This window comes from Colossoma macropomum, unplaced genomic scaffold (genome assembly GCF_904425465.1).
Source record: "Colossoma macropomum unplaced genomic scaffold, Colossoma_macropomum, whole genome shotgun sequence".
NCBI lineage: Eukaryota > Metazoa > Chordata > Actinopteri > Characiformes > Serrasalmidae > Colossoma > Colossoma macropomum.
In genome coordinates this window covers 19,866,190-19,880,275 of record NW_023494790.1, presented here as the reverse complement: position 1 = coordinate 19,880,275, position 14,086 = coordinate 19,866,190, and the positions used below count along the sequence as shown (strand labels likewise).

Here is a 14,086-nt window from a genome sequence, read left to right as displayed (position 1 = left end):
TGAACAGCGCACAGCCGTGTGTGTGTGTGAGTGTAAAGCCCCTGCTGTTGACTTGTGCACTGGTTGATAATGCATGGCCCTGGGTGAGTGTGTGAGTGCGGCCGTTGCCGTCGAGGACTGACACGGCTCTCACTCTCCTTCCCAGCAGAAAGTCATGAATGTATTCAAAAGCCGCTCCCCCTGTGGCTCCCCGCACATCCAGTTCCGCTAAATGCAGCCTGTCACACACCCTTTCTAAAAAACAGGACAATTACGCCTCATGCAGTTTCCAAGAAATGGGACTCGTTTTGCAATGCGATTGTGTTATATTGAAGTCTTTTGCACTAAAAACGCAGAGCAGGATTCAGAGGGAGTGTTAGGGTGCATTACAGCATTTATGACAGTACAGCAGCTGTGTGAGTGTATGTGGGTGGGGAGTTCCCTACTAAAGGACATGGAGGGAGTTCCAGTGGAAGTGTGGGAATGGACAACAGCGTGAGGCACATACAGCAGCATAGAGTTAAACAGAGCAGCACTTTAAAGAACACAGTAAAACCATTAGAGGAAGAGAGTGGATTGTCTTCACTCTTTTGCTACTCTCATTCTTTTTTTTCCTCTGTTCATTTTTACCAATGTCTTCTTTCTGTTCATGTTCTTTAGTCTTTGTGGAAAAAGTAAAGGAGCCAAAAGATGTGCTTTTGGTTCTTGAGGTTAATGTTAAGCTTGGGTTAGTTGGATTGGTAACATTTGGCTACAGTCCTAAAAATAAAGGTTCCTTAACAGTTCTTGGCTTGAATGTACAATTCTATGAAAAATCTTTGGTGAAGACCTAATACATTATGTGGGGGTCCTTTTACCTGGACATACCTGATGTCTTTTGTCTCCTTTAGCTTTTTTTCAGTCTGCCCCCATGTACCAGCATGTGTAATTGGAGCTTTCTGTGTGCTACCACACCCTTAAAAAAGGTGTTCTTCGAGGGCTCTTTAGTAAAGGCAGTAGTTGTCTAGAGAACCAAGAAAACTCAAAGGACCATTTGAATGCTTAAATGGTTCATTGCCTGCTTTCTTCTCTGTGCTGGACAGCCTCTTGTAAATGGTTCTTTGAAGAACAATTTATAAAAATTCTACATTACGCTTGTGTGATCTTCTGTTAGTGCCCCTGTTAGTAGCCACTGCTGATTGACGATAGAGTCATGGAGGTGTTGGTTGGTGATGACAGGCAGGCATGTTTTTAGCATGCATATATATTATCATGCTATTAATAATAGTATGGTTTGTCTTTTTTATTTTCAATAACTTTGATATAATCAGACGTCAAAACCATTTAGCCCTCATTCATGGCTTGTGAGGGAAGGCGTTCTTTGTGTGGGAGGCTGCAGCACAGCTTCATCTGTTAAACAAGCTTGACTACGATTAAAAAACAAAACAAACAAACAAAAAAGTGCTTCCACCCACTGCTGCAGAACATTCTAAAGCCAGATAACATATCAAAGGTTCAGGACACAGACTACACATTAAAAGAAAACAAATCAACAGAAATATATCATTAGTTCATTTTAAATGCATAGAAAACTTGTTTTCTGGCATTTAAATCATCCAACCTGATTGACGATCATGATGAATGGAAAATATCAGTGGTTCATGATACTCTCATCAGTTAGCTTAAGTCTATTCAACACCAATAAAAAAGTGAGGGCTGCTCTATTGTTACAAGTCTAGGAACGCTTTTTAGCACCAAAGAGCACCAAGAACTATAAGCCCTTATAGAACCAATGCTGCCTTTATTATTGGATGCACATACACAATGAAATTTGAATTGGGAAAAATGGCATCACTCTAAAGAGTCCTTTTTAGCACGCTTTTTTATTAAGAGTGTACACCAGGGTTCATTTCTGGTCCTGGAGGGCTGGTGTCCAGCACTGTTTGGTGATTTCCCTGTTCAAACACACTTACCTCCACTCATCTTTTATTTGCCGTCTTTAATGGGTGTCTTTGTGTAGGAAAATCACCAAATCGTGCTGGACACTGGACCTCCAGGATCAGAACTGAAGGATGCTGGTGTCATACAGAAGCCAATGAAAATAGAAGCTCCACGAAGATAGAAATACAAGCATGTGCATGTCTGTTTTGTGCTTATGTGTGTGTGTGTGTGTGTGTGTTAGCACATGTACAGAGCTGCCAAAAGCAAGCAGAGAGTGAAAATGGAGACAAATCAATATAAATGATGGGGAGAAGTGGCTATCATTCAGGGGGAAACAGGTGCAATATCTCTCTCAGATAGGAGAACATCCATCACAGCCAGACTTTAATTTGAGATGTTTAGGCTCCCTTCTGCTGATTGTCACAGAATGAGAGAGAGAGAGAGAGGCAATAGAGCAGTAAGGGTTAAGGGAAGCATGAGTGAGCACTGCAGCACAGTGAAAGAACAATGTGGAACGAGTAAATGAAAGAAGAGCAAGAGGCTGATGAGAAGACTGAGGCGTGGGGAGTTGTGTACGTGCTGTGTTCTTATCATGAGCACCATTCAATGGCTACAAACACATATATCACACACACACACATTATTTATATATATATATATATATATATATATATATAAAACACTTTACACTGTTTGCACATTACTCATTTCCAGGGTTGGGCAGAATATTTTTAATTTTTAATAGCGATGGCTGAATACTGAATACACTGTCCTACATGTATTCAGTAATGTATTCCATTACAATACATGAAAAGTAACTTATTCAGAACACATTTAGATTGCATATGGGGAAAACTGCTGTTGTAATTTTTATTTAATTCACACTGTTCCTTGCTGTTATTGGTGGCAGTTTTCACCATAACATGCTTCTTTTAATAGGTTTCATGAAAAATTCACTTGTTCACTCAACATTTTTTTGGCTCTCATCGCCTCCATAATCCACCATCTCATGAGCTAAGCAAATAATTTGCCTTATCACAATAATAAAATCTGTTGAACTTGACTATAAAGTGGGCAGCTATGTGATTTGCAGTTATAACATGTATGTGATGCATGCACAAATCCAGTACAGCACCAATGCTAAGCTTATTACTCATGAAGTTCTATCATCTCTCAAAAAATGAGTAATATTGACCTTAATAACTGATCATCATATTGGTTTATCAGTCTACTCAGGCTTTAGCAGGAACTTAATACACTGTGCGCTGATTGTAAAGTCGTTAAGAAACAAGCACTAATAGTGGGAAAGTATTCTAAAATATTTATTTTTAAAATTATAATTTAAAAGTAACTGCATTTTGAATACAGTCTGTACAAAATGTAACTTGCACTAAATACAAATACTTAATTTCTGTATTCTGAGTATGTTTTCCCAAAACTTGCGTTCTGGTACATCCCAACACTGCTTAATCCTCCACAAACATCCTCACAGATGAGTAAGGCTCATTCAGAGATAAACAGTGCACAGGTGAGTCTCTTTATTGTGATTTTAAACTCTTTAAAATAGCCCAAGGTGAAGAGAGTCGCAGTGCTCCAAATAATCTGGGCTATTGATTGGCTTCAGGCCGGGGCCTGCGCTGTGGCAGAGTGAGTGTTGATAGCTGCCATATCCGGATTAGTGATCAGTTAGCATCCTTCAGCCAGCAGCATAATGATAATGGCTCCTTAAATGCATACATATCCCTCACACATCAACAGTTAGATGTCAAGATACCCAAGCTGATGATGATAATGGATTCTTAAATGCGTCCATATAACACACACATATACAAAAATACACAGACATATCACACACATACATACACTGTGCAACATATGTGTATGAAGTGCTCTCAGAGCACCCTTCACTTATTAAATTTCCAGTCAAACAAAGATTATTTTTCAGCAATGGAGGAAAAAATAGCTGAAAACATATTTAACAGAAAATTATACCAAAACATCAACAATTTGAAAAATATATTTGTGTTCAGTATTCAGTATGTCCACTCTTTGCCTTTATTTCAGCTTCCGTTCTTTTCAAGAGACTTACTTTCAGTTTTCCAAAGAAACATACAAGAATATTGTTCCACACATCCAAAGATCTGTTGGTTGCATTTTCTGCTTCCCACGATCCAAGTAATCTCATAGCGTTGTCTGTTGTAAAAATCTCTTTTGTAGAGAAATGTACTGAGTCAGAATTTACAGTGGTGCTATTAGGAACCAGATGTCTCTATTTTTTAGTGGCTCTAAAAGCTCACGCGCAGAAAGTCATAGCATAAAATGGTTATGAATATGCTTTCTGATGCACAAGCCATTATTTTATGATAGTTTTGAGCTAATATTTTGGCATAAAACATATATATTTTAAAAGTTAGAGGTACATGCAAAATAGTACCCAGAGGAAACAATGAACCATTTTACATTAAACAACTTTAAATGACTTTGTTTACATCTCAACTGAACTAAATTAAACAATTTTTTTAAAAACAGTGGACTTTCCCACTATCCCTATATTTAGTCTTGTATATTTGATGGTAACAGCTTTGGTGGTCTGCCAGGTCTTGCATGGTGATTAGTCACCCTTTCTCTATATCTTGTAATATTGTTTCAACTTATTTTTTCTGCTTATTTTCCTTTTATGTTCCCTTTTTATTATCACTGTTGATAAAAAAAAGGCCTATTTATTTATATTTATCATTTGAATGCAGCATCTGTCCTTTACATCATGTCAATATTTCATGATGAATGGACTAATAGAAATTATCTGAGATTACTTAGAAAAGTATCTAAATAAACAGACTTACATTAAAAGTAAAGAAAGTTTTTATCTTCTCCTGTAAAGTTACTGTTTTGGAGATACTTTTATTTTGAAATCTCATATGTCATTATTTAATATCTCCTGAAAAAAATGAATAACTTGTACTAAATAAATAAAGAGTGCTCTCTGACCTTTGCACAGTACTGTAGCTCATACACACAGATGCATACATCACACACACATACTGTACATCACTTACACATATATCTCACACACACCCACCCACACTTCAACAGTTAGCTTCCAAAAGCCATCAGCATTACATGAGTCAGAGACAGAGCCACTCTATCCTGCCATTAAAATTACATAGGCCTGGAGAGAGGAGGAGGAGGCGGAGGCCGGGCTGAGGAAGTAGAAAAAGAACGCAGTGATTGAAAGAGGGAGAGGCAGGTGAACGAAACGAGATAAAGCCCGATTACAGCCTGCAGCCAGGAAGAATTAGAGGTCGGGAAGCCTAACGTGAAGAGGAAAAAGACAGAGTGGCGAGGCTGTGAGGAAGAGGGGGGGTGGGGTGGGGGTTAGCCGGGTAATGATACACACACAAGGTGAGGAAGTGACAGTGATCTGCTCACTGCACCCATGCACTTCAGGCCAGTGGACTCTGTGGCCTTAGAAGAGCTCATTGTGCCTGTTCTCGCACACTCACAGCTTCATCACTGTCTGTGTACAGCCATATCCTCTCCATTCTCCGTGCTAGTGACAGGTGATAGTCAGTTACACAATAAATCCACAGGATTACTAAGGATCTGCCCCACAGCAGATAGACTACAGTGGATTTCCCACTACTGTAGCACTCTCCCCATTCATCTGCCCATTCAAGGCCATAGAGCTTCATCACTGCCGCATTGCCATTCGGGAACATCTCCCCTGACCGAGCGCTTATTCAGCCACTGTCCGCACACTGAAAGTGCCTTAGTGTGCACCGCCGATAAGCGGCTGAACTTTTTCCACTGAATAAGAAGCAGAGAGTGGGGATTCCGAAAGAAAGGGCAGATGCTTAGGACTGTCAGAATGGGGTGGGGGGGGGCACAAAGGATGAAAACAGGACATATCAGAGCACTGTATCATAATGGTCTGATCTGGGCTTTGAATACATGAAGAAATGATGTGGAACAGGGGTCTGCACAATATTTTTACAGCAACCATAGCCTCAATCTTGTCTGGCAGGTAAAGCCTTTTTTATAATGAACCCTTTGAACTCTAAGCTTCCAGAACTTAGCCAATTTGCTTTGCTTTCTAAGTAGTTAATAATTAATAAGCTTTAGGATATAATAAGCCCAGGGTTTAAATTGTAGCAGAGTTTTTGGGGGGTGCCCTGGTGGAAAGTTTGACAATATATTGATGCATATTATTTTCACAATATGTTTTTGTGAGGTGTGTCCTGTATTTTTTAACGAATCTTACTTGGTGGGAGTCTTTTACCTTCACATCTGTATGAATATAAATTATTTTTACACTTATGGAAATGGCAGACCGTACGCAATTTTGAAAAAAAATCGCTATCATTGTTGTTAATGAAGGTGCACACACCAGTGCTGAAATTCAGCACTGACATATGGTGATGCTTTGTGACTTTCAGCACTGCTCATTTTCTCTGCACAAGGCAGTATGACACTTTTGCCATAACCACATTAAACTAAACTCAGACCTCAGAACCGCAGAAAGCAACAGTAGATGATAATGTAGCTTGAAATTTACACAGAGAAAGATAGTAATGCTAGATAAACAAACAAATGCCAATGGTATCTCAGCCAACTTTACAGACTAGTCTTTTTTTGTCTCTCGTATAAACTTAACATGTGTATTACTTAGCTAGTAAAAAAAAAAAAATGTCACCAACAGGCAAGTTTGGTGGGTCTCATAAAAAGCAAAACCAAATTACAATTCAGTTTGCCAGACAAATGGCAAAATTCTGGTCACATGTTAGTTATCGTGCAAAAACACGTGTAGGCTAGGCTAAATAAATGTTACCCATTACATGTTCTCGAACATGCTAAAATGAAAACCCTAGCGCACACACATTTGTTGGCTTATGTTGTGGCTGCTAACAGTATTTATTTTCTCTGTATCTTCATGGCTGCTGCTAACATAAAGTCACTGGTATCTAAAGTTTCTCAGCGGTTTGATATGCGCTCGAGCTCCTTCAGTTTTGAACTGGAGTGATGCAGCTGCACAAAATTGTGCAGTACTTTTATGAATTCAGACTGGGTGAATTTGCAAGTCAACTCATGTGAAGACATTGATTTTGTCAGAAAATTCACATTTTACTCAAGGAAATTACGAGACCGCTCAAGTTCAGTCTTGTCTCTCTTAAAGGGGCCCTTTACCCTTATGCAAGGCCCAGGACCCCTCCAGCCCCTCTCCCTTACAGCATGTTGCTTTTACTTAGCACTGTAGACTATCATTTACAACTACTATAACTAACTAGGTGAACTTGGCGCCAGTTTTCTATCTACACCAAAAGCTGCAACCTTGAGACTCTTAAGGACAACATACCTTGCCATGGAAATATTTTGGGTTCCACTGTTTGTTTTCATTTAATCTAGCTAGCAATATTTGTTATTATATGTCATTTATCAAATTTAATTTAATAAAAAAAATATATATAATAAAAATAAATTGACTTTGGACCAGAATCTGCAGGCATGACAAGCATGATACGGGCACCAAAATGGCCTTGTGCGCTTATTTGTGGACCACTGGTGTATATGGTGTGCTGGGGACATAAAGCTACAGTCCACTTATATGTCCGTCTGATACTAGCCCCCATAAACCATAGATCCTCCTGTATAATGTGATCTCTCTGCCTTAGATGTTCCAAATGAATTTTGATGAGGGGAAGAAGGGGATACAGGCACCAGGAGAAAAGGAGCAGACAGTAAAAGAAAGGATACTGACTGCCAAACCTTGTACTCCTGATCCTCCTGTGTCTCACAGCTCCCATCTGCTTTCAGCTGATTAGTCATCAGAGAACTCAGCAGGAAAATCAGAGAACTTTTTTTTCTTTTTTTGGTCTCCTTCATTTTCTCCCCCCCCTTTTTTTTGATCCATTTGTCATGTGTGCCCCAGTGGTCAAAAGAGGGCTTCTTCTCATTAGGGTTTGTGTATGTTCTGCTTCTACAGTCACTCCTGGGAATATAGCTCTTATTTGGCAGACCAGAGATGAACAGAGATATTGTGTTCTTGCTATCCATTTGAGACGGCACATGTGTGTATATGTTGTATGGAAGACTCCTGGTCAAATAATTAAGTATTTTCTAATTGAAAATAAGTTAGATTCTTAGTTTCTCTACAGGGAACAAGCTTAAATATGACATTTTTTTCTGTAAATTTCAACACTGAATTTCTATTATTTGCTGAGCATAACATATTAGAAAAAAATTAAACAACAACTTATACAGGCCGTTTTATGTTAGTAATTATGCTTTAAAATAAGCAGATGTGTGTTCTCTGTAGGGAGGTGTGTACTTATTCTCACTTAGAACATCAACAAAAATGTGTGATCTGAGCATATTCAGTGTAAAGTACAAAGTTCTCTGCACTTTCTGCTTCTCGCGATCTCACACTATATTGCATATATTTCAAGAGATGCATTAATCTCAATGTTCAGTCTATTGTTACATTACTTCAGTCTAGGAGTGCTGATTCTGATGATCTGTAGGATCACCAGCAAAAATACTTATACCAGATGCATACAGAGGGAAGGAGAAAAGGAAAAAGAAAGAAAACAATGAATATAAAATTGTTCTCTCCAGGGCAGACTTGCCAACATCACGTTTCTAAATTTGGTCTCACTTAATAGTGTTGTACTCCTAGTTCTCTCTGCAACTTTACTAAAGTCTTTCATACTGTATTAAAGTCAATCCAAGGCTCCTTCCCTGGGACCTTGGTAGGCTGGCTAATACCCTATCTCCTTCAATTTGATGCAGGCACTCCATATATCACAGCATACATCACATTGCCTTTCCTTTTTTATGTATAGAATCATACAGAACCACACCTTTAGCATGTTGACTATTTGTTCACTGAAATAGTTCTGCTGAAACGGCACAATCCTAGAGCGCCTGTGCTGTTTTGCATGCGTTTTGTTGTCTCCCGCAGGACTGTATGCAGTATGGGAGCTTTTGTTTACATTCTAAAATCTTTTTTATCGTTGTCGATCTGTAGGCATCTGTTTTTAGTTTGAGGACAGTCAGTCAACGTGTACCTGCATGGCAACGAATTGATATTAGTCCTGCCTTGGAATCATGGGAAGTTGTTTTTTTTACCCTCTGGCAGCTATAAAAGGCATCACGTTGTGAATTCTCAGTCAGAATTCGTATATCTCACTCGCGTGGCTTATCTAGCTAAGAGCAGTAGCATCTGCCTTGCTAGCACACTGGGGAACAGAACAAGGCATATGTGATCCTACTTTGCTTCACTTGTATGTGTGTGTGTGTGTATGCACGAGCATGCATGTGTGTAACATCTCCCTGCAAATGAGAAAACGTTAGCGTGGTCTAATCCCTCTCAGATGACACAAAGCGCTTAATCTTTGCGAGGTTATATTAATTTGTGTGTAAACACGAGTCCACTCTGACTCGACAAGGCCAGTCTCTCAGTGGGACACATACGCCCTCAAACTCTCTCTTTTTCTGTTTTTGTCTGCTTGTCTCAGTCAATCACTCACTCACTTACTCACCAACTACATAGATCTTGTCACATGCATGTGCAAATTCAGAGCCTGTTCTTCTTGCTGAATGCACCGCTGTCTACACTGAATTTCATTGTCATGTCTGACATCTTGTAACACGATGTCAAGACTCGTCTCTGTTGAATATGTATTACCATCCGTACTCTCCCTAAAATAAAGGCTCCAAAATGGGCTTTTTGGCACAATGCTATAGAAGAACCACTTTTCTCTAAATAACCTTTCAGCCGAGGGGTTTCAATTTAACTGCCATTTGAAATGTTGTTTAGGGAACCAAAAGTGATTCTTCAGTAGTAGCACTTTACAAACAGCAGCAGCAAAAAAGGATTCGGGTACTTATGCCATGCTTAAAAATGTATTAAGTTGACTGTGTTAGGAAACAACATATCAAACCAAGTGGTATTTAGTTTACAGGGCCTGTGTCTATATCTGAATTTCCCTCACTGTTGTATGTAAACATTGTTAAAGTGTCACTCGCCAGTCCATTCGGTCTGTATATAGAAACCAAGCTGCAAAAACAACCCATTTAAAATTCATTGTTTTTGTGATGTCACAAAATACAATGCATTTACATTTAGCCATCTATTCTTCCTGCAGCAATTCAGCCCCACCTATTTACATAAGTTTGTAAAGAGTGTTTCAGCTCAGAGTGATTTTTGACCAAGGTGCAATACAAGATAGCCAATCAGAACACAGATCATTTACATGTATTGGTCTTAAAGGCCACTAAAGCAGCCTGTTTAATTCTAAGGGATAAAAAGACGCTGAAAAGTAGTCAAGGAAAATTGACAGTTTTTAGTATATAAAACCACATGAACATCATAAGTGAAAAAAATAAAAAAGAAAACAGTAGGGCCCTTCAAACAAAACATTCCAAGACTGTAGTGGCATAGTATTTTTTCAACAAGCAGCTGCTGATTTGTAGATTGTTACTGTTTGAGAAGACTTCTGCAAATTTTCCTCCAAAATGCATCTGTACACTTTGGAGTTCATGATCCCATCAATGAACACAAGGTCACCGACAGCATTGTAAGAAAAACAGCTCCAGATTTTGACATTTGCACTCTTCTCCAGGCTTTCTCGATGCAAAGAGTCCACTATCAGCTTGATGTTGTTCCTAAAGTGTTTTTTCCCCAAAAACAAAAACAAACATTTTCTTAAACATTTTGTAAAGTAACCTAAAGATTGTCATCAGAATTTTTAAAAGTTAAATTGTCCAAATACTTTTTGTGGCCACTGTCACAGAGTTCTTCTTTGCTGAATGCACCATGTTTTGCCTTCAAATTCACTGTCATGCTTGATATCTTATATCATGATATTGAGTCTCATCTCACTCTTAAAAATAAATGGGCCAAAAGAGGTTCCTTGAAGTAATGCTATAGAAGAACCACTTTTCCCTGAAGAACCTTCTGACTGAGTGGTTCAGTTGAGTTAAAAAAAAAAAAATGCATAGTTCTTTAAGAACCCAAAAGTGGTTCTTCTATGGCAGCACTTCACATATTTCACATGCATGTGTAAATTCAGAACTCTTTCTTCTGCTGAATGCACTACTGTATGCATTGAAATTTACTGTAATGTTTGACACCCAACAATTTGATGTCAAGTCTCATCTCTGCTGAATTATCAAGGTGCCAAAAAAGGCTCTTTGGAGTAAAGAACCTATAAAATGGGATTTTTTTTTAAGAAACCATCGATTGAAAAGTCATTTGTGAACCAAATGTGGTTCTTCTACCAAGGCATTTTAAATACAGTACTGTGCAAAAGTCATAGGTACCCAAACAAATTGTTTAAATAACATTTTAATAAAGGTGCTTCCACTTGTAAAAGCTTTAGAAAAAAACATGAATGAAAAACGTGAATGTAGTAAAAAGCAACAATTTGTATCAATCAGTAGTTAATATGTTTAGAGCTAGAAGAACAAAGTCCCAGACTTTACCTCAATGCTGCCAGCCATCACATTGATTTGTTCAAATCCATCACCAGCACTCCTGATATAATTTAATGAAGCATTGATTAGCCAAACCAGGTGTTGGATGATCATTACAAATAAGCAGGAGAGGAGAGGTTTGGAAATAGTAAAATTAACTCACTGACACATATAATCACTACTTATTGCAATATTATTTGTATTCATTCTAATATTAGCATTCTATAGCGTTTTAAATATAATTGTCTCAGATTGCTAAGACTTTTGCACAGTAATGTATGTCTCATGCCATCTGCAAGTACAGAGCCTTTTCAACTTGCTGAATGCACCACTATCTGCATTATCATTCATTACCATGTTTGACATCTTACAACATTCTGTCAAGTCTCATCACTTCTGAAGTATTACCAGCCAATAAAGTTGCCAAAAAGGGTTCTTTGGAGCAATGCTGTAGAAGAACCACTGAAAAACCTTTCACCTGAGTGATTCTAAAGAACCATGCCTTCAAAGGTCCTTAAGGGAACCAAAAGTTGTTTTTCTATGGCATCGGTCCAAAGAGAGAGCACTAACTTGCATGGATCATTCACTTGTGGTGTTCTGCACCGCTCGGCAATTTGTGTTCCTTTTTTAGCGGCTCAGAAGCACTTGAAACGGCTGCCCCAAACTCTCCCAGCAGCGGTGTACACACTGTAGCACATTAAACATGAGCTAAACAAAAAATGAATGCAATAAAAGCACACATCCACTTTTACATGTAAATGCTCAGGGTGTATTTTTGGGTTTTTTGGTGAAAAGGCAGTCGGAAATGTGACGCACACACGTATTCGCGCTTATTGGAACTGTCCATGGTGCTGAGTAGTAATCAGAGCCCACTGATTCCAGTCGTTCCATCTGTTCCTGCATTCCCGTATCGAACGCACTTTCATCTCATTCTTTAATGTCAGCCCAGCAAAACAACCATACATCAGCAACATTACCTCGACTAACTCTGGACTCACACACACTCTATTTCTCTCCCAACATGAGAGAAAAGAAATCCTCCACTTTCAAGGACGCGAGGATTAATCACTGAACTGTGTACTTGTGCGAATGGAGTAGAGGAAAGCGCCCAGGCTTTACAGGCTGTGCCCTGGGCAGATAAGAAGGTGAAGACTTGAAGAGTGTGACTGGATGTTGCTGTGGGTCACTCTCCTCAAATCTGTGGCTTGACCAGGTCCTAACAATTCCCAGCAGCTTCTACAAGAGTTGGAGGCTAGTTTTTTTTCTCTTTCTTCTGTCGCCCCCCCCCAAGCTTGTTCCATGCCCCAGTGGAAAAGCTCACATCAGCAGAAGCGCAAACAAACACGGGACAGAGCTGTAGAGAGGAAAACACAGTCTTACCTTAATTGAGTCCTTTGCCAGAGGGAATAGCAGACACAAAGACTTGAGCCGGGTAAAATCCAAGCGCTTCACAAACTCTCTTCCTTCATCCGTCCGTCCTCCTCAACCTCTCGGCTTCTTTTCCCCTTCACCTTCCTCTTCTCCCTCCTCTTTGCACCCCTTTTGCGCTCATCTACTCTGCTCTTTCTCCTGTCTGCTGCCTTGCTCGCGCACTCATCCCTCACTGCACGCACACGCCGGAGCAAAGAGAACTGAGGCGCGTGCCACTGCTGAAGAAAAAAAAAGGGGGATCAGAGAGAGAGAGAGAGCGAGAGAGAGAGACTGTGTGTTCCTGCGGTTTTGGAATGAAGCGAGCACACGAGCGGGGGAGCAAAAGAGAGGGAGCGTTTTGTGTCAGAGAGCCAGAATAAGAGAGTGAGAGAGAGAGATAGAGGAGGGAGAGAGAGCACTTTGCTGAACGGTGCTGTGGCGCGCTGCACTGGCGTCTGTGGTGTGTGTGAGTGTGATTGGTGTGAGTGCGACCCCTGTCAGGTCTCCAGAGTGAGGGATCTTCATCAGGCAGATTAGAGAGACAGAGGACCCCCCCTTAACCCCCCCACCACCACTTCAGCCCTCGTTCCCGCCCTCTACTCCTCCTTCCTCGCTCGCTCGCTCGCTCACTCACTCTCTCTCTCTCTCCCGCAGAGAGGCAGTGATGTGTGCTACGGTCACCACGGGGATATTCTAATCGGCCCGCTCGCTCTGCCACATGGGACCAGCAGCAGATCTTCCAAGCTGGTGCCCTGACAGATGCCAACCAAAAAAAAATAAAAAAAAGAGGGAGGATGGGCTGGGTGTGGTGTTAATATGTGGGTACCTGAGTAAGTTGAGGTTGTAGAAAGAATCTAATAGTATACAGGACACAGGAGTAAATTAATAGTACAAGTTTTAGGCACCTGAGAAAATTATATAAAAAGCCATTTAACTGGTCAGTAAGCATTTATTTGCTTTGAAAAAATCTAAATTTATAATAAGTACTGATTTTATGTCTACAAATATGTTCGTTTAACCATTTTTATCCTTTTCATAGAGGAGCCCAGGATGATTTGTATTGTCCAGTTCTTGGGTGATCAATGCTTCATCAAGTTAATCAGGTGTGCTGGTGATGGATTTGAACAAATCTATGCAATGGCTGGGGGCGTCAGGGAGAGGTCTGGAACCAAACCTTTGCTCTTCCAACTAGCTCACAGCACCTTAACTTCTTTTTTGAAAGCAAGAAATGCATGTTACTTTTTTACTGGATAAATATTTCTTTGAATTTCTAATGTTATAAGGTGGTGTTAGGTGTGGAAAC

The 14,086-nt window shown here is 39.8% G+C and overlaps 1 protein-coding gene across 1 annotated transcript in view; it reads right to left on the bottom strand.

The window, feature by feature from the left end:
* The window catches only part of LOC118809306 (cadherin-12), a 176,443-nt gene extending 163,476 nt beyond the window's left edge, over positions 1-12,967 (bottom strand). Inside the window, exon 1 of the mRNA XM_036572469.1 lies at positions 12,754-12,967. The gene's annotated coding sequence lies outside the window, so the exon portion shown is untranslated. The remainder of the gene's footprint in view (positions 1-12,753) is intronic.
* Positions 12,968-14,086: the final 1,119 nt, after the last annotated feature.